The 21,840-nt window shown below is 36.8% G+C and overlaps 1 protein-coding gene across 1 annotated transcript in view; it reads right to left on the bottom strand.

Annotated features, from left to right (window-relative positions):
• Window positions 1-21,840, bottom strand: part of LRRTM4 (leucine rich repeat transmembrane neuronal 4) — a 791,060-nt gene that overhangs the window by 215,464 nt on the left and 553,756 nt on the right. The gene's annotated exons all lie outside the window — the stretch shown is intronic.

The raw sequence follows: 21,840 nt of genomic DNA on the forward strand, positions 1-21,840 counted from the left end.
AAACTGCATTCTGAACCATGCTTTCCCTTTTCCATAGTGACTTTCTAACATTAACCAAATGTCCTAACAAAATAATAAAAATAATACCAGTAATAATGGCAATGATGATGATGACAATTATTATATGGTACCACTATTTCAGCAATTACTGCATTCTCAAATATATTATGAATTATTTGCCACTGGTCATAGCTATGTTATCTTCATTTAAATTCTCAACAATTAAAGGATTTGGAATTTCTATTTCTATTTTCAAAGGAAAAAATGAAAAAACAGAGATGGAGACAATTAATAATTGATCCTATGTTTCAATTTTATTCCTTTTGCCCTATGTCATCTTTAGAATGACTCAGTTCTTCTGGGATCTAACAACTCTCTTGTCACATCAAATTAGAAGCAATTTTAAAGACCAAACAGTCCTGTTGTCCATTTTATGGGGAGAAACTTCAAAGCCACCGAGTCAAGTGATGGGTTCAGTGTCACTTAACAGGTGGATCTCAACTGAGGCCTTCAAATTCATCCCAAGACACACAACACAGACCTCCTTCCGTAATATTTAAAATGGACTCCCCAAGAGATTCCATAATTTCACAAATGTGAATGAGTGTACAAGGTGAAATGGGTAGAAAGTTTTAAATCTTTCAGAGTCTAATATATACATTCAAAAAAGGACATCATGGAGACTATTTTGATCATAGAGAAAAGTTATATCTCATAGTTTTGAATTCTAAAACAATCAACAATAGTATTGTGAACAGCGAGAAAAACATCTCCATTGTAAATTTTCATAATCCTCCTTGTTCCTTTTCTATTAAAATGGTAAGCAAATTATGATACACTGTTGGCAGGAATGTAAATTAGTACAGCCACTGTGGAAAACAGTATGGTTGTTTGTTTTAAAACTAGAAATAGAACTGTTATATGATCCAACAATCCTGCTGCTGGGTATATATCTAAAAGACATGAAATAATTGTATCAAAGATTTACGTGTTCCACTATATTCATTATATCACCATTCATAATAGCTAATATTTAGAATTATTCCAGGTATCCATCATCAGATGAATGGATAAAGAAACTGTATATTAACATAATGGAATACTATTCAGCCAAAAAAATTAGATTCTGTCCTTTGCAGCAATGTGGGTAAAACTAAAAGACATCATATTAAATCAAATAAGTCATACACAGAAAGAAAACGTCTACATGTTCTCACTCACATGTGCAGGCTAAAAAGTAAGTATCACTATGAATACAGAATATGTACTATGAGACTCTGGAGGAGTAGGAGGGATAGAGTTTAAAGATATGGGCAGTTGGATATGGTTTATAGATTATGACAAATTACTAATATAAACTGTGACTAACAGGAAACTGGGTGTGAGATACTTGGGAATTCTTTGTACAACTCTATCATTGTTGTTTTGTAAATTTAAAATGATTGGGGCTGGCGCATGGCTCACTTGGTTATTCCTCCTCCTGCAGCACCGGCATCCTATATGGGTGCCGGGTTCTAGTTCTGGTTGCTCCTCTTCTAGTCCAGCTCTCTGCTGTGGCAGTGGAGGATGGCCCAAGTGCTTTGGCCCCTGCACCCGCATGGGAGACCAGGAGGAAGCACCTGGCTCCTGGCTTCGGATCAGTGCAGCACCGACAGTGGCAGCCATTTGGGGAGTGAACCAATGGAAGGAAGACCTTTCTCTCTCTCTCTGTTACTGTCTATAACTCTGTCAAATTAAATAAAAATTTAAAATGATTATGATAAAAAGGTTTTTAAAAATGATAAGTATATTGGTTTGGTTTCTTACTCTACAAATATACTCTTGATACATGAGAAGTTACATAAACAGTAATACTCATGGCATACTGTATGACTATTATAAATATATAATAGAAAACTATTACAGTTAGCTTAATAAACACTGAAAAATAATTGTTTTTTATTATGAAACTAGTAATTTTTCACTAAAGGAAAATATCCTGAAGCAATTTAACACCATCTTCACATATGTTCTGCCAAAAGTTATATAAAGCTGCACCTCACAGCCTAGAGCTGTAACAATGTAATTAGATTTCTGTTTTACAAATGAATATGCTGACTTCATTGGAAAGGGTTTTGTGATATATTTTGTTGTTATGCCTAAATGTCACGGATAGAGTCTGGAGATGTTGAGTTATAATTAATTATAGCTTCAGGGAAGGACTTTGGGATAAGAGCAGTGTGGAGTTGTAAATGAGGCCCCCTTAAGTTACAGGATCCTGTTTTATTTTTCTTTTGATCTTTCCTGTCTACTCTAAAGCATCTCCTGAACTTACAGGACAGAATAGCATGATGACAGTACACATCAGTATGTGAAGTGGGTAGGCAATTTGGTAGTGCAAACATTGCCAGATTTCTGAGATGGAGAGTTGAATGATACTCTCTGTGGTGGGGCCAGTGTTGGAGGAGGGCATGGTTGCACTGGATGAGCAAATTCTTCCCTAAATGATAAAACAAACTCCTAACTGGAGATTTCTTTAAGTATGTTCTGAGAATCATATGTATCTACACTGGCCTGTGTATTTGTTTAAAATGATCATTCTTTAGTCCAACCTATCCAAATCAGAATATGCTCAGTAGAAACCTGGAATATGTACCTCTGATAAGCCCCCTGGGTAATTTTTTAAAAAATATTTATTGTATTTATTTGAAAGGCAGAGCTACAGAAACCGACAGGGAGAGAGGGAGAGGTAGAGAGGGAGAGGAAGAGAATCTTCCATCCACTGGTTCATTCCTCAGATGGCCACAAAGGCTAGGGTTGGGCCAGCACAAAGTCAGGGGCTGGAACTCCATCAGGGTCTCATACATGGGTGGCAGGGGCCCAAATTCTTGGGCCATCTTCCCCTGCTTTCCCAAGTGCATTAGTAGAGAGTTGGATTGGGAGAAGACCCATCAGGACATGAAACAGCTGTCCAATAAGGGATGCCAGTGTGCAAGGTGGTGGTACAACTTGCTGCACATGATACTTGCTTGCCCAGGTAATTCTTAATGTACCCTGAAGTTTGACCACCATTTGTTTCTGAAGTTGGCAATAATCATTTGGTGAGAGTCAAGTAGATTATTAACAGGTGCTAAATCCATTAAGAGAGCGCCACTGAATTCCATTGGGAAGGTCAATCATTGCAATAGGGATACCAGGAGACAACCAGACAAGAAACTGGCATCAAATGTGTCTGTTAGAATAGTGGCAGGGCACCACCTCATATTTAAGCAATACTCTAATACAAAGAAATAAATAGGGATGGAAGTACTCCCTTGTTGGAGCAACACTGGAAAAATCCTGGATAGTTAAAAGGGAGTATGGAGTCAACTTGGAACAAGAGCACATAATTAAATAGTATAAAATATATCTACAAATACACTCGATCATTCATTGGTAGACTTTTTGCATGGTTCCATTGATGCATAATGGAAGAAAATAAAACAACAACCCCTCTCCAAAATAAGTGGACAAAATAAGGAACAGAAAAAAATCATTAAGATTTAAATTAGAATGGAACTTTCTCAGTGGTTATTTACTTTTGTCTAAACTGAGGACTGGGGAGTGTGGTGATAGTGTCAGGTTTCATCCCACACATCATGCTTTTTCATTAATTTGCAGGGCAACAGAAGCCTTTACTGTGGGGTTGACATAATTCTTCTTCATGAACTCTCTAAAATGCAACACTAGGGTGAAGGTGTTTGGCCTTAGCAGTTAAGATACTGCATCCAACATAGGAATGCCTGCATCTGGCCCCAACTCCTGATGCCAGCTTCTTGCTCATGCAAACCCTGGAGGCAGAAGTGATGGCTCAAACCACTGCTACCCACATGGGAGAACAGAATTGGGTTCCCAGCTCCCAGCTTGGGCCCCTAGCAGGCATTTGAGGTATAAACTAGTGGATAGGGGGTTCCCTCCCTCCCTCTCAAATAGATTTTTTACGCAGCACTAGAACCTGCTTTCTATTCCAGCATTTTCCAGGAGTCAGCCACTCATAAAAGCTCAGTCATTTCTGTTGTCTCCTTGGAAGAGTTGGCCTTGGAAACCCCATGATACTTCTATGAGAAACCCTGGTTAAATCTGCTCATCCATGAGATGAGAAAACACTGAGGAAGCTGAGATGAGAGGAAGAAACTGGGCATATTAATATGGTGAACACTCTCTGTGAGCTTCTCCGCAGAGAACAAAATCTCTTCCTACCCCTAATATATGCAATCACCTATTTCATAGTAAATCTTCTGTACTCTGCCTTTATCATGAGCATTCATTCATTCATGGAACATTTTTGTAACTTCCTTCTGTGTGTTGTGTGTTATCTTGGACCTAAACTCATGGTGTCTGGAATTATTAGTAACAGATTTTTTGTCTAATTTATCACATCTTCTCCTGTGAAGAATATTTGTCAAATAAACTCATGAAATAACTATAATGAAAAAGATTTGCTAGAGTTAATTCTCTTTCCTTTTCCTGCATTCTTCTAAAAAGGGAGACTAGAAACTATGTGAAGATGTTTTTATATCAATGTTTAAAAGAATATACTTGTTTTCATCAAAATCAAAATGCTAATGCTTTCTATGACACTAAAATAATGACATTGAGTTTCCACTACTTAAAGTTTATTAGAAATATGCTTTGGTGGGATATAAACTAATTTTATTGTAAAAATCAGTATATTTTATAATTGCAAGGATACTCTGATAGCTTCCTAACAAAGTATTGGAAAGGGTGGGCATTATGGTCCAGTAGTTTAAGCTGCCACTTTTGACACTCACATTCCACATTGGAGTGCCAGATAAAGTCCTAGCTACTCCACTTCTGATCCAACTACTTGCTAATGTGTCTGTGAAAGGATCAGATGCTGATCAGATGATGGGTGGAGTACTTCAGATCCTGCCAACCATGTGGCAGACCTGAATTGAGCTCCTGGCTGCTGGCTTCAGCCTGCCCCAGTCCAAGCCATTGCAGCAATTTTGAAAGTGAATCAGTGAATGGAAGATAGCTCAAGATGTCTCTCTCTCTCTCTCTCTCTCTGTGTGTGTGTGTGTGTGTGTTGTCTTGTCTTTCAAATAATTAAATAATAAATCTTTATAAAAAAAAGAAAGTATTGGGAGATAGGTTGCACTGAATTTGAATGTGATTTCTCTGATCTCAAAGCATTTTAAAAGAAATAATTGCACAGTGTCTTATGTGATATAATAAGCAATTTTCTATTATTTTATTATGTTTATAAAGTATGCAAGTACTGGTTTCAAATTAAATTGCTGAATTTTTGTGTGTTGTTTTGATTCTTCAGAATACAGAATGATGTCCTAAAAGTATACACGCTGTTTACCTCTTCCATTGTCTGAAGTTTTCACATAGAAATAACTCTCCCTTGGCATTTGGAACACTCTTCCTGGAAAATACTATCTTTCCTGTGAGACAAGGGGTACTGCAGACCATATCACTTCTGATGAGCCCTAATACATAGTTTTGACGGTGATGCTCATTTCTATTCTATCAGTGCTAATACAACCGAATAGCCCATTTATGCAATTTTCCATCTTTCTACAAGATGGATGAGCAAGCTTAATGTATAAAAAATGACAAAATGAAATATAGAAGTCTGGGCAAAACTGAATAACCAAGGTAACACACACAATTACTAGCATCTGTCAATCCTTTCCCATCATTTGTCATTCCCTCTGTTACTAATTCTCCCAGTTGAAATTATGTGTCACAGGATAAATGTAATAGAAAGTTACTTTTCACCTTTTCTTAAATAAAGGATCAATGAAATAGACATTCAGAAAAAAATGTAGCTGATATTTCTTGTCATTTTCACATTTTCAAGATGGAGGAAAATGTACTTTCCATCTCTTTTTGGAAAAAGGAGCCCTGATAGCAATGTGGTACTTAAGCAAAATAATTTCTAGTTCTTTAAAGAAAGATTTTATTATCTGTTCATATCAATGTACAATTTCTAATATTAAAACTATAATTATCAATACATAAGCTCTAATGTACATATTTTAGATGCTTTTGAGACATAAATTCATCAACAATGACCTAATCACTTTGAAACATTTTATTGCTATTGGAATTGAATTAAAAAGGTTTCTGAACTATTTATCTTAAAAACAATGGAAAATTTGAAATACCAAATTATATTATTTTTAGAGCATATGATGTATAATATTAGTTAAGCCCTCATGATGTATATAAACTTATAATGAAAAAAACAGCACAGAATCACTATTGTTATATACATACACAAAAAATGGAAATGGAGAGAAAGTTTGGAGCATCATTCAAGTATAGAAGACCAAGTTAGTCTCTAAAAAAACAGAATTTTAAATCAGAACAAAGAATATATTTCTCTGTAAATTGTGATAGGATTTGGGAGAAAAGCAGTTCAATTTGGGAAAATAAAATCAAATGAATGTCCTGATAATACTAACATTATAAATTTAACCTGTGAAAAATATTTCTGGAGTGTAATCAAAAATGCATATCAAAAGGTTTGAAAATTGACATGTTTTTTATCTTCTTCAATCCATTGTATCTTTACTTCCTTTTTAATCTAAAGAAATTGAGAGGAGCATGAAGGAATAGTTATATGTAATAATCACCTTGGCATGTGTTTTTTAAAAATTATTTTCTTTCTCAGTTTTTTTTTTCAGCTATTTCTATGTTTTCCACATATCCTGGCTTTCAAAATTGATAAATTATGCAGCACTTTGGAAAGTAGTTATTTATAAATATCACATGAGCCATGTACAAGGGAATGCTGATAAATGTTTAACAAAAACAAAAACCAAACAAAGAGCCCTGATTGGTAGCACTGGCTGATTAGCACTGGGTCCATTTATAGAAGGTGGCACATTGCAGGCTAGCCAGGCTCATCATTTGTTTCTGCTAATCAAGTCTCTCTTCTTCATCACAGTCATTTCCTAAGTAGGGCCCTTCTTTGCAACCCATGTGGTAAGAAACAAGCCATTTTGCTGTTGAACAAATAGTTTATGCAGGAAGAATTCAGTCTCAGTTCTTGCTCACTGGAGATCTGAGGACAAAATCTAACAGGAATAAAGAAAGTCCATTTTTCTACCTTAATCCTATATGTCATTTTTCTAAGGAAAATCTGGGAGGGAAGCTCTTTATAGAAAGGCCATGCAGTAGTGTAGGAGGTACTATATCCCTGCCATATGTTTACTACCGCTAATATTTTTTATACTGCTGGGCACTTTGTTTACCATCAGTGCATTTCAGTTTTCATATAATAAAAATAAAAGGCAATCACACCTCCACTAAGAATCAAAAGATACTCAGGAGGCAGATGAGAAGTCAGTGGCAGAAGTATTCAGCTATAAGAATTAAATGTGTGAAGATTCATCACTGATCAATTTGGGCAGACTCCCTTATAAAAGCATGCCAGTGTCTTTGTGATACCACGCTGGCCTAGCTTGCACTAAACATTAAGTCAAATCAGTATCTTACTCTCTCTTGGTTGGTTACTTTACAGATAAATAATTCAATTATTAAGTAATTTAGAAACAAATAAGCAACTCATAAGAACATTGGATCAGTGATAACTTTTTTCCCTAACAAAATAAATTGTATTTTGTTAGTCATGCCATATATATAGATTCTTTTCTTTTATATATATAATTCTATATATAATATATATATATAATCTATCTATATATAATTCTTTTCTTCTAATTCTTTTGGAAAATATTTTCCATTATATTAAATTCCATTTCCATTGAATTATTTTCATTATATAAGTACAATCCTTCTACTGAACACTTTTTTATGCATTTTATGTTGAATAGTTTCCCATTTTATACAAACTCCAATCTACTTAGAGGCATGTTCTATAAACCTTTGGGTTTAAATACATAAACAATGTTGCAGAACAATTCTTTGCTTGCTTATTATACCATTAACCATTCAGAATCCTTCAATAATAACACATATTTGTACCAAAATACATTTAAATAATTCTATCAAGAGTACAGTGTATATAATAAAAACATATCATATCAAGAATAGTATCTGTGGAAAGCAAAATATACAGGTTATGAAAAAAACAATGTTTAAATGATGATTCCTTCATGTAGTGTTAACTTTTAGGTATGAAAAAGTCAAAATCAACCCAAAACACAAGAATAATAGGGATGGTAAAGATACTCGTTGTGAGACCAATAGCTAAATTGATTGGCAGAAATCATCTACTTCCTTGGTTCCTGTGTATCTCACTAGTCTCTTTTGAGGTCTCCTATGGTCTTTTCCTACCCTACTCATCTTCTAAATCTTCATGTGGTCCCCATGCTCAAACTCTATTCACTCAAACCACTTAGCCAATTTCATCTATTTCTGGAGTATTAAAAAAGCATTGATATATTGGTTTTGTTTATGTGTTCACGTATGTGTACATGTGGCAGTGTATGTGCATATATGTTAGGCTTTTTCTGAATCTAAGTGGTAATACCTCTTTTTGGAGCTGCCAAATTAGTTCCTTCCTTTGGGATATTCTGAATTCTATATCACTATCAATAAGTTCAAAGTGGAACTCTTGAATCCATGTCTGCTGGCAATCTTAACGACTACAGCAACTGTCTTTCCCTTATAAAACAACTAGATATTATACTGATTTTCTATTTCCCTCACCTCAGCTTTGTTGTTTCACATATTTGAAATTTTTTCACTAAGTTTTTGTATTGGAAATACTATGTGACCTTTAATTTTTGACCAATTTTCATTCAGACACACAGAAACTTACCCTCCTGGTGGCAGTCAAAATTCTTGCATCGTGTAATCACAGCATGAAGACGTTTTATTAGAAGCTAACTTTAAAAGAATTCAATTGTCAACTTGAAACAAAAATTTCAGAAGGTGGGTTGCACATAAACCACATAAACCATTCTCACTTGAACCAGCAGCCTGTTGATTTCTATAATAGCCAAGTCTGTCTCCCAATGCCCAGAGCATAAATGCAATAACCAAAACAAGTGTTATTGGATTCCTAGGTCCTCACAGACATCATGCACTGTAAAGTTTTATTTCTTTTGGTATATCGATAATGTTTAGACTAGGGAAATACGACATTTACTTATCCTTGCAAACTAGTTGTCAATTGGTGAATCTTTATTATATTTTAGTCAAGAACAAACAATCTAAAGCATAGGAAATATGGTTTCTCTTTCAAAAACCTATTAGAAGAAAACAAATAAGGATAAAGACAAAAACTTTTTTTGTATCCAAATGCAGTGAAAACAGTTGGATGCCCTTTTATTCTAACTATGTCTAGAAAAAGAACTGAAAGGCCTGCTGAGCCAGAAACATAAATGGCTTTGATAGCACTGGAGTTGAAAACCTTTATTTACATTCACTCAGTGTGAATGTGAGCTTCCATATGGTCAAACCCATGGCTTATGAGTCTATGGGGAAGGTTAATATGTTATCTGGCTCTTCTCACACAAATTATATTCTGATGGCAACCATTAGCCCTCTCATAGTTTTCTTTCTTTTATGAGCTTTCCCAAACTCATCTCCCCCTTGGCCTACAAACATATTCCCTCCTCCACCAAGCAAGTTCAGCATGATTGACTCCAAAGGCAAGTTTCTTTTCCTTCTACTACCAAAAAGTAATGCTTTGCTAAGGCATTTCCTTCAGAATCATTTAGCTGTTTGATATTTAGATGTGGGGAAAAGAATCAAGGCACATGCTTGGCTTAAGCTAGAGGATTTTATTGCTCAGTTATGTTGGTGATGATGAATGGTAATAGTTGTAGCAATTTTTTCTTATAACACAAAAATATATTTTCCAATGTTCTGCTTTCGCATTTATTTTCTGCAATCAAAATGCTCACTCTCTATACAGCCACTAGCTTAAAGCTCTCATATTCTAAGCAATGGATGACATAGATATAGTAGAAAAATTAAACTGGTGAGATACCACAATGTATTACTCATCTCTTTAATCACTCTGTCATTTATTCAATCAACACATATTTTTAGAGGTTCTACCTATACAATAAACTTTCAACAGAAATTGATATTCAAAGTTGCCAAGGTGTGCCTGATGAACCAGGAAACAGATTCCCAAGTAGATGAATTGCATGAAAACTACTTTATTTTAGCAGAAAATGAAAAGAGATATTTCTAGGTGCTGGCATCTGGGGATTGAGGCTGAGAGGAGAGTGGTGGAGGACAATACAGTGTCCTCCCTTAACTGTGCAGGGGGAATTGAGTCTGAGGTGACAAGAAATACTGGGAAACTGCAGAAGCTATTTTGTTGGAGCCAGATACAGCTATTTTCTTTAGATATATTATTGTAGCCGGGCAGCCCAAGACATCCTGAAATCTTTTTTATTTTTAGATGGTAAATCTCTCTATCTCCAGATGACACAATGGGTACCTGCCTGACACAGTGGTCAAGACATCACTTGGTACACCCGATTCCCTCATAGCAAGGTGTGCATTCAAGTCCTAGCTCTGTTAGCAGTTCTAGGTTGCTGCTAATGTGCACTGTGTGAGAGAGCTATGATGGCTCAAATACTTGGGTCCCTGCAACCCAAGTTGGAGACCCTGATTGAGTTCCGGGTGCCTGACTCTGGTCTGGCTTACCCCAGCCCCAGATGTTGCAAGTATTTGGAGAATGAATCAGAGACGGGGAGGTCTGTCTCTCCGCTCTTCAAATAAAATGAAAATGAGCACGTTTGTAAAAATGGCGGAGTGAAGAATGGGGCTGATGGAAGAAAGACAGAAGCCTCAGCCATTCTTGCTCTTTGCCCAAAATATAGATAAAGATAAACATTGGAATGTATTCCTTGCCCTTGAATCTCAATTGAGTCTCATGCCCTATTACCTTCATACCCCACCCTCGCATTCTTCTCCAGGTTCCCAAGGCCCCACAGGGCCATCTGAAAGACCTGTTCCAGGAATTCTCCTCTGCCTGCTACCCCCGACCACACCCCCATTCCTAGCCCTCCTAAAATATAAAAAGACCTGGCTCCTGGGGTTAGGCCCTCTACCACATGTTCCATCAGTGTGCACGGGAGCAGTTGGTCACCTACCTCTACGAATTCTTTTTCTCTGAATAAATTCCACATGGCTATAGATTCACACACTGCCTCCTCTCTATTCTGCACACCTCTTTTTCTAACAGTTTTGGTGCCCCATGTGAGGAGGCACCAATCTGCACTTCTTTTCCTAACAGGAGTTTTGTGCTCCCTTTATATATTAGAAAAAAGCCAGACAGCTCATGGTGCTAAGTGGTCAATAAGGATAGGTATCCAACTTGCATTTAGAGCTTAGCAGTTGCTAACTGAATAATATTAAATTCCACTCTTATGAGATATACCAATGGCCACAAAGAGAGCATCCTTTGGGAACTTCAAGAGGTACTTGGAGGCTGTTTTAGGGTCATCAAGACTCTGCATGAATAGGTACAGGAAACAGGCGAAGTTTCTGTTATCACTGTTAATTACACCTCACTCTACCTGCAGCTTGTGGAAACCTAGGAACAACAGGTCTCATTTCCAATGGACAACGTATATTTCAGGCATGAAGTATAGAAAGGAGGTGCCTGCATTGCAGAAGACTAGCATGCTCAAATGCTACATAAGTGAAAAGTCAGTTCACTGTAGGTTAAAATGCTGAGATAATTCAGATAAATGACTTATATCAAAGCACAGAGGATGTGGTTCAAAAAGTTCTTGGAAAATGGAATCAAAAGATAGGTTTGTTTTGTGTAAAAAAGTTGAAATCCATACATACAGTTTTCATAACAGATGTTAGATTTTCAAAAAAAAAATTGTACCAAAAATGCACTCATTGCTTAATTTTAAATTTTCATGTGCATTTTGAAGTATTCAAGTTCTGAAAGGCATACAGAAAATAAGATCTAGAGGAAGCCTAAGAGTCACTACAGCAAGGGGAATAAGCTGGCCATTCTGCAGTACATTCACTGTCTCGCAAGCAGTTGGTTGTGTATCACACACATGTTCCAATTAGGAAACAAGCAATACATGACAGATAGGAAGCTTTTGAAGAAATTACTCTATGGAAACATGTCAGCCCTCACCAACATGACAATATAGGAAAATAATGGAATCATGGAGTACAGTACACATTGCTATCTGATTGCTCACCCATCATTCTACATATTATGGTAACTCTCTTTCCTTTATTACCTCTTGTGCTGAGAATAAAGCCAGTCTTCATCAAGACAGAGGGCCATATGTACCCAAAGACTAACTGCAATGACAAATGGAGAAAATATCCTGATGACAGGAACCCCAGGGTGGAACTGTAGCTGAAAATATTCAGGAGCATTTAGCATGTCATATTTTTGCTCAATATAACTTGAGTTTAGCATCTTAAATTATCAAAATTTGAAAAATGATTCTGAACAAAAATTTTTGTTTAAATATTTTCCAGTATATGAATTTTTAAGTCACTTAAAGACAGCAAGGAAAACAGATGAAATACTCATATTTCAACTAACCTATGTGTCATTTGAAGAAAGATTCAAGAAAAGAGAGGGCAGATCATTATGGAAAGAAGCTACTCTTGTGAAGACACATTCTTAGCATCAAGCATGATTCAAACAAATAAAGTCTAGCCTTGTGTTTTGGCAAACTAATGAAAAGAATCAGCAACTGGTTGGAGTGCTGCAGAGACTTCAAGTTCCAGAGTAGAACTCCCTGAAGTGAGTACAGCCAATATATGATTAGCCATGAGGAGAGATACCCAGTGTTTACAATGTAGATCTCAACAAACAACAAAAGAAGTGATTAGGCATAAAGCATCTTTAATGGATCAAAAAAATAAAGCTACTTTTAATTTATATTTCTCTATTATATTTTATTTCTTATAAATTTTGGAAATGTTGCTGGAAATTAGAGAAATAAGTTTCCTATGGTTACAGACATATATATATATATATATATATATATATATATATATATATATATATTCTTATTGACCTTATTATCACAGTTGCCTTGTTCTTCAACACTGGCCTTCAGTTGCCTTGAGTAAAAATTGTAATGATAGGATTAATACTGTTATACTGTTCTTTAGTCACAATACAAGTGTTTGCCACCATATTATATGTAATAAAAAGATTCATATTTAGTGGATAAATATACTCACTATTTATTCTGTTACTTTAGAAATGGTAGTGTGCATTCACACACTGGCCTTGTTTTGTACAACACATAGCCACATGTTGGAAATATGGGGATGTGCTTATGAAATTCAAAGCCTTTCTCCTAAAGGAGATATTTAGCAGGTAGTAAAGCATAGAAAGATAACTACTTCTCGACCACTCCTCACTCAGAAAGTTACCGCCTGAAACAGCAATTAGGCACCATCAACAGAAATTCCCATTCCTCTCACAGCATCTACCCCAACCACACACTTTTTGTATGGCACAGCAACAGTGCTTTTTTCTTTTTAGATTTCTTTAATTTAAAAAATTATTGGTTTTTAACAGATTCAACGTAGTCCATAGATAACAATTCAAAGAAAAGGATGATATTCCCTTTCTCAGTCCCTCCCTGTCACTCCCTTCTACCCTCCTTTCCTCTCCCTTTCTTTCCTTAGTTTTTGAGATAACATTTTAAATTTACATTACAGTAAAGAGACTTAATGCTTCACCAAATAAGAACGTTAACAAGTAAAAAGCAAAATGACCCTGGTTTGATGGGAATATTCTCATCCAAAACTGTTTTGGTAACAAAAGTTTAATATCAGGACTCTTTGAAAGTATAATCTAAGTGCTAATTTTTAATCCACTAGGAAAAGGTCTGTTTCCATGTAGAGTAACTGGACACCTCATTTGAGTTTTGTTAGAAACATGACATAGTATGTGTGTGTGTGTGTGTGTGTATAATCAGTTGTTTGAGGAGTCTGACATTTCCATGACATGATCAATCTTTGAAGAACTAAAATTAAAAAATTAAACGACCACAGGGTAGGCTTACTTGTCCTCCAAAGGAACTATCCTAGAACTGTCCTATCCTAAAAGGACAGTTCTTATCAAACTTAGAAGTACATTTGCTAAGAAAAGGATTCTGCTCAATGGGTTGATATTTTCTTATATTATATCATCAATCCTGATTGCTACTGTACTCTATGTCCATGGAAATAGTTACGCTCTACTATTTGTCATATTCCCTTTACTTCTGTATTTCACCTGAATGAAAAGCCTGCTCAAGGTTTCTTTACTTTAAAATACCAAGACAGTAAGAAACCTAAGAATGAAAATCTGCAAAATAACATGTTACCACAATGAACCTAAGTCATACCAAAATAAAGAAAATGATTATTTAATTTCACTCTGACCCAGGGATGTGAATGAAGAGTATTTTTTCACCAAATAAATATTTAGCTTTCAAATAAGCAGGTTCTTTCATCAGGCATAAGTTAAATAGAAAGGAGAGAAGCATTTGAGCTATATTACCTTCATTTTAAAGATGATAGTAAAATGGTAAATTTGCATAACTCTTTACAATTTTCCAAGCACATGCCTGTTTGTGGGTGAGACGGGGTGGCACTGGGCATGAAAAAGCTTGTGACAAGTGTCGGAGAACTGGGCTGCATGGGATATATTCCCAATGCTGCTTTGAATGGGGACCAAGAATAGATCTGGAAGCACCAGGGAAACCTGGACCAAATGTAGAGCTGCACAGGAATATACAAGTTAAAGGGATGAAAGGGAATAATGGTAAACCAAACACCAGAACATGAGGGTAAATAATGAAAGCCAGCATTTAACTAGATTTTTAAAAAATAGGTCACATTTGCAAACTAAGTGAAATGAGTTTAAAAAAAAAAAAAAAAAACTTCTTCCTACAGCTAGACTCTTTCGTTGCAAACAGAAAAACATTTTTTAAAAATTTTTCATCTTTTCTGTTATAAATATAATGCTTATTTGCTTTTAGTGAAAAGTATTTATTCTTATTTTACCTGAGCGGGGTGAGGGGGCCAAGATGAGAGAGAGAGAGAATGGATCTCTCATCAGTTCATTCCCCAAATGCTTGTCTTACCTAGGGCTACACCAGGCTGCAGTCAGGATCCCAGAATTCAGTTTGGTTCTCCCACGTGGACAGCAGGAACCCAAGTTCCTGAGCCATCACCTGCCGCCTCCCAGGGTGCACATTCGCAGGAAGCTGGAATTGGAAGCAGCCATGACTTGAACAAGACACTCTTATACAGGATGTGTGTGTCCCAAGTAGTGTTGTAACTGCTGCACCAAAAGGTCATATTGCAGAAAAGGAAATTGGCTCTGGCAGTTGCATGATATTCCCCCCACCATCATGTTGTGAAATAACAAAACAACAATCATTTCCGCCCATATAAAATTACTATGCAATTCAGTAATGTTTTAATAAATATACATATGAAAGATAAAATCATAAATTGAGGCAGAAGGGTCCAAATTAGTCTTCATAATACCAGGTTTATGGACAAAATTTCAATCAAATCATTTATATCAGAGGCCACAATGAAACGGTGTTCCCAAATTGCATATACCTTTCTTTGTATACTAAGGTGAGAACTATCAAAACATAAACATCCATGTGCAGAGTGATTCCCATGAGAATGACTGCTGTTTGTGACCATCATCTGAACTGATACTCTTCACGTGGTTACCTAAATAACTATGACTTATTTACAACTTTAATTAAACTTGTATGTTAAAATTTTAGTCATCTCATTAAAAAAAAGACATCCACAATAGAAAAAGATCCTCTAAGAATTAACAAATGAATTATAGAAGACACCGTTTCACAGGTCTGAAATGTATTATTGATTTAATTACTGCTGTTAGAGTAGAAAATGTGCTAAATATTAGTATGAATTGATAGAAATGTGCTAATGCAGAAACTTGTAAACTACTTCCTTGCAGAAGTCACCAATACTGCAGTGCCTGGCAGCTGTTAAATGTTTCAAGGAAAACATGCAACAAACACTTGCAGTAGACACCGGTGTATGGTGTAGTTGCTCTACAACCATTATCCTCTTTCTGAGCTAATATAGAAAAATATCTGGCCATGTGACATCACTTTGTCCTATTAAATTTAACTGAAAATCTGGGTGGCATATACTAAGCTAGCAGACCCTTTGCATACCACTCTTCTTCCTTCTCTAACCTGGAATGAGATGCCGGTGTTGAAAAGGTCATCTGATAACCTGAAGCCAGGTACAGACTGGCTTTTCTGTGGCTGCAGTCCACAGCATTCCTCAGTGTACTGCTCCCCATCAAGATAACCCATCAAAATGATACAGTGATGCAGGGGCAGTGTTGTAGCCCAGCAGGTTAAGCCACCACCTGGGACTCCTACAACTGACAGTGTCAGTTTGAGTCCTGGATGCTCCGCTTCCTATCCAGCTTCCTGTTAATGTGCCTGGGAGGTAGTGAATGAAGACCCAACTACCTGGGTTCTGGCCACCTGTGTGGGAGACACGGATTCAGTTCTTGGCTTTGGGCTTCTTTCTGCCACAGTCCTAACTGTTGCAGTGATTTGGGAAGTGAACAAGTGGGATGACCTTCCCGTCTTCTGACAGCACCACAGAAGAGCATCAGAGAACAAGAGGAAATGAGACAGCCCTTCCATAGACCTTGACACTAAGGCAAACAAGATCATCACTTTAATAACCCAAAGCAGGGTGAGAGATCCCCTCCCAAGTCAAAAGCTGCCAGCTGTTGAAAGGATGTTAGTGAAAACTCTATCATACCCCAAGTCTTGCTACATGATTTGAAGTTTTCATTAAGGAGTCTAGGAAGTTAGCAGCTTCTCAGTATCATGTGAGAGACAATGAAAAAGAAAATAAACTCTAATGCCATTCTGATCTTTAGCCAAACACTGGCTCCTTTTAAGGGCATTATTTTAGTGTATTATGGTAGCTCTATTATTATCACATTCACATAATTTTTAATGATATAAGAGAATGTTGTAAGAATATAAATCCTTAGTGAATGAGCAGGGAAAATACTCTATCCCACTTCATCCTGTTCACACAAAGAACTAAAAACAAATAATTTGCCCATTATGGCCTCTAAACTCTCAATTCATAAACTTTCACTTGACTGGTTGTATATAGGGGTGAAAACCTTGACCTTCTTTTCACATTGTAACTTTGAATGCTAGTGTGTGCTTTTACCAGCCAGAGACATGACTGATGAATCCAGGTATATTTTAAGTGATATTAACTGTAGATTTTCATAGAATTCTGGTCCTTAGCGTTCTAAAGGTGCTATTATTCGGAAATGTTTCTTCCGCATTTCTAATTGAATTTCTATTGTTTGACTTGAATTCTTTTAAGAGTATGCATTTAAAATTTTGTTCTTAACTTACAAAACTAAGTATATAAGCATTAGTATCATTTGTCTGCTATCAATTAACAAGCAAAGTTCATGGCAGGTGATTTAGCATTGTAGGCTAAATTCTATTTCATTGACTTTCTTTTTTTCTTTCTTTCTTTTTTTTTTTTTTTTTTTTTTTTTTTTTTTTGTGACAGGCAGAGTGGACAGTGAGAGACAGAGAGAGAAAGGTTTTCCTTTTCCATTGGTTCACCCCACAATGGCCGCTGCGGCCGGCGCACCGCACTGATCCGAAGACAGGAGCCAGGTGCTTCTCCTGGTCTCCCGTGCGAGTGCAGGGCCCAAGCACTTGGGCCATCCTCCACTGCACTCCTGGGCCACAGCAGAGAGCTGGCCTGGAAGGGGGGCAACCGCGACAGAATCCGGCGCCCCGACCAGGACTAGAACCCAGTGTGCCGGCACCACAGGCGGAGGATTAGCCTATTGAGCCGCGGTGCCAGCTCATTGACTTTAACTAGAAACATAATTGATAGATTTTTTTGAAGATGTGATGGTCAAATGTACTACAAAACCTAGATCAGAGTCTGTCCCTACCTACAGCAGATTCTTCCATTTCTAGGTTAATTTTATCTTTTTTCTTTTGGGAGTTTCTCCTTTATCCAAAGAAGCAAATCATTTATTTGTTTCTACTTCAGCAGAAAACACACATACGCAAATCCAGTGTGTCCAATCTATATGATTTTGGAGGGTAGTACAATGAAAACTCTATCTTTCTACAGAAATCTCAGGGATAATGGAAATCTAGAACTAAGTAGCACAGCTATTCCTGCACACAGAGTAACTCTGCTTGAGTATAAAGTCCACAAAGAGAAAACCTGATCCTAGTGATGCATCTCTAATGATGCTCCACTCCTGCATCCAGCCAAACCTGAGGCACATTTTACTCCTTGGACTGTGCAGATTTATGGGCCATTATGTATTTTTTCTTGCTTTATATAATTTGGTTTTTATTTTCTATGATATACACCCAAAATAAATATGACAAATATATTGCCTCTTCTTCAATTCGCATGGTCACTGAACAATAGAAAATGTTATAAACAACTAGGTAACATTAACTATTTTGATATCAAGATGGTCTGAAAGTCAATAGCCAGTGGGGGGTGGTGGAGAAATTGACTCCTATGCAGTGTTCTTTTATTTATTCTATAAAAAAGCAACAGAAAAATCATTAAATTCAGATTACTTTGGGAAAATGATAAAGGTAGTGATACAGGTTAGTAACAATCCATTTTATTTATATGCTTCTTACTTCCTTGTAAATTTCATGTAAGAACTGTCTTGAACCTAGTATTTACCAATTGTTGTATTTTCCTTCAATTAAGAGTTTCTTTTTATAACCATAGGGTGCAAAACATCTGATCATAATCAGAACAAACAAGTACCCATACTTCTCTTGGTGATAATGGACAAATGTTTCAGGATTAAGTAAAGTAGCATGAACTCTTTAAAAATTAAAACACTGGGCCAGCGCTGTGGTGTAGTAAGTTAAGTCTGCCTGTAGCACTGGCATCCCACATAGACACTGGTTTGAGGCTCGGCTGCTCCACTTCAGATCCAGCTCCCAGGTAATATGCCTAGGAAAGCAGTAGAGGATGGACCAAATGCTGGGGCCCCTGCACCCAGACCCGGAAGAAGCTCCTGGCTTCTTCCTTCTGGTTTCAGACTGGCCCACCCTGGGCCATTGTAGCCATTTGGGGATTGAACCAGGAAATGGAAGACCTCTCTCTCTCTTCTTCTTTCTCCAACTCTACCTCTCAAATAATAGATAAATCTTTAAAACAATAAAAATTTAAACACTATGGAAGCAGTCTCATGATTGACCTTACATTCTGATTTATTCTATTGCTAATGTTAGGTGATCTTTAGAGCAGTAATTTCCAAAGGGAGCAAATGTTTCTGAGAGAATGTTCAGAATTACACAATTGGGTAAAAATATGAAGATAGCCAAGTTTTTGTACTTATTTTCATATTCATAATTTTTAAGTTTTACATAGCTAGGGATCTGTGTGTATTATGTAAAATCATCTAAGTTATAACAGGGTAACAATTTCAAAATCTCAATTTTTTTTTAAAGATTTATTTATTTATTTGAAAGAGTTACACAGAGAGAGGAGAAGCAGAGAGAGACAGAGAGAGAGAGAGAGAGAGGTTGTCCATCCGTTGGTTCACTCCCCAATTGGCAGCAACAGCTGGAGCTGAGCTGATCCAAAGCCAGGAGCCAGGAGCCCCCTCCATGTCTCCCATGCGAGTGTAGGGGACCAAGGACTTGGGCCATCCTCTACTGCTTTCCCAGGCCATAGCAGAGAGCTGGATTGGAAGTGGAGCCGCCAGGACTCGAACCAGCGCCCATATGGGATGCCGGCACCGCAGGCAGCAGCTTAACCCACTATGCCACAGCGCTGGCCCTCAATTTCTTAACATTCTCAAATGCACTTCTCTTTCAATACTCTATATTGACTAGTCTCAGAAACCCAAGATGACAGAATCTTCACAAGGACCGATACAAACTCATGGCTTCCTCTTCTTTGGGGCAGAAAAGACATTGCTAACAAAAATTTCTTCTGCTCATTGATCCTATGACTAATTATAAAAGGCCCAAACTGTACATCACTCACATGCTCCAAAAGGAAAGGAGAGCTGAGTATCAGTGAGCCTTGGCAACGCTTGCAACTGACTACATTTGTTACACAATTATAGAATATTATGTAAATATAATTTTTAAATAATAAATACACAGGTTAAATGCTTTCAAATCCTACAGTTACTGTGTATCTGGTTTTAAAATAAACATATTTGGAGACCATTAAATCACTCTTAGATTCTTTGTTAGATCTCCAGCTTTGGGTTCTTATTCCTTCTGCTAACTTGTGGTTCTTCTGTGTTTGCTAATCTACAGCCAAAGTACTTTCTCCTAATTCCACCTCTCCTTAGCTGCTGTCATTGCTGTCACTGCTTGAACATGGATTGACTCAACCTAATAATTTCTTAGGTGCTCTCCTTAAGCACAAGGCATGAATAGAAGAAAAGGAGTGTCCCCCACTTCTGTCCTTTGACAGTAATCCATCAAGACTTGGTATAGACCCCATTCAAATCTAGATCATGTCACTTCACACTGATTGTAGATAATAGTACCGTGGATATAGTGCAAACTCAAAGCAATTTGTTTGCCATGAAGTTAACCATGTTGAAGGAATGCTTCAGGCTACATGGCGGTTTTCTGCTGTTGTGCTACCGCAGACATCAACCAGTTTTATCCTGTGACTACTCAGTCAGCTGTTTCAATAGCCAGTGCTTCAAATTTCTTTAAAGGGAACCAATACCTTCTCAAAGGGGGCAGGCACTTGGCACAGCAATTGACACCATTTGGGTTGCCAGAATCCCATATCAGAGTGCCCTCCTCATTCCTTCTTCCTGTTAATACACATCCTTTGTGGCAGAAAGTGATGGCTAAAGTACACGGCGGGGGCCCACGCCATGGCTCACTGGATTCATCCTCCGCCTGCGGCACCAGCATCCCATATTATATATTACATTATATATTTATATTATACATTATATATAATATATATTATATATCTTGAAGAAATATAAATGCAGTTGTTATACTGCACGTAGCATAATGAAATAACTGTAACATCCTTGAGATATTTTTCTTCCCTTTCTGCTCCCCTTATCACCCTCCCAAGTTAGTTGCTGAACTCCTCAGTTTATATCACGTTCCCACCAAATTTGCTCTAAGAAAATTTCTAATTCCTTTCAGAAAGGGAGTGAGGACAGTACAGCTTTTAGCCTCAAAATAGTACAATAAATTTTATCACAACATTTTGTGAAACAAATGACCTTTGAGGAATATGAATCAGAAAATAGTTTAGGCATCATCAATGATCATGAATGCAAAAATGTGTCTTTGTTTACATCCTACCTCAGGTATCTTATCAAACAATCTTTTTTAAACAACTTTGCTGCTTCCCCAGTAGATCCTCTAGACAATGCAACTTCTACATATCATTACCTTTCATTCTGGTTCCTCCCTTTATTTTTGGATACTTCTGTTATTGTCAGACTGGGACAACATAGCTTAAGACCATCATTGAAGTGTCAGACTATGATCTGTTTAGCCTTGCTCATTTCCCACACTGCTACTAGTTTCCCACAAAAACAGGCACTGGTGGTCTCTGATGGTCCACAAAATAAAGATTTTCTTATTAATGATCTCAGGAACTGAATCATATTTAATTTTTCCTCCACTTCAATGGAAATTTGAATCAATGAAAGTTTTGGATCTGCAACTGTATAAAAATATCACAAATAATTCTTCATTTTGCATGTAGGAGGAATTAAGGATAGTTTAGTTAACATGAAGTTTTAATCATTTTTAAGAGATAGTACAATAAATGAATTATGAACACCTTTTAAAGCTATCTTTCCTGGCCTTGAAA

Source organism: Lepus europaeus, chromosome 13 (genome assembly GCF_033115175.1).
Source record: "Lepus europaeus isolate LE1 chromosome 13, mLepTim1.pri, whole genome shotgun sequence".
Taxonomy (NCBI): domain Eukaryota; kingdom Metazoa; phylum Chordata; class Mammalia; order Lagomorpha; family Leporidae; genus Lepus; species Lepus europaeus.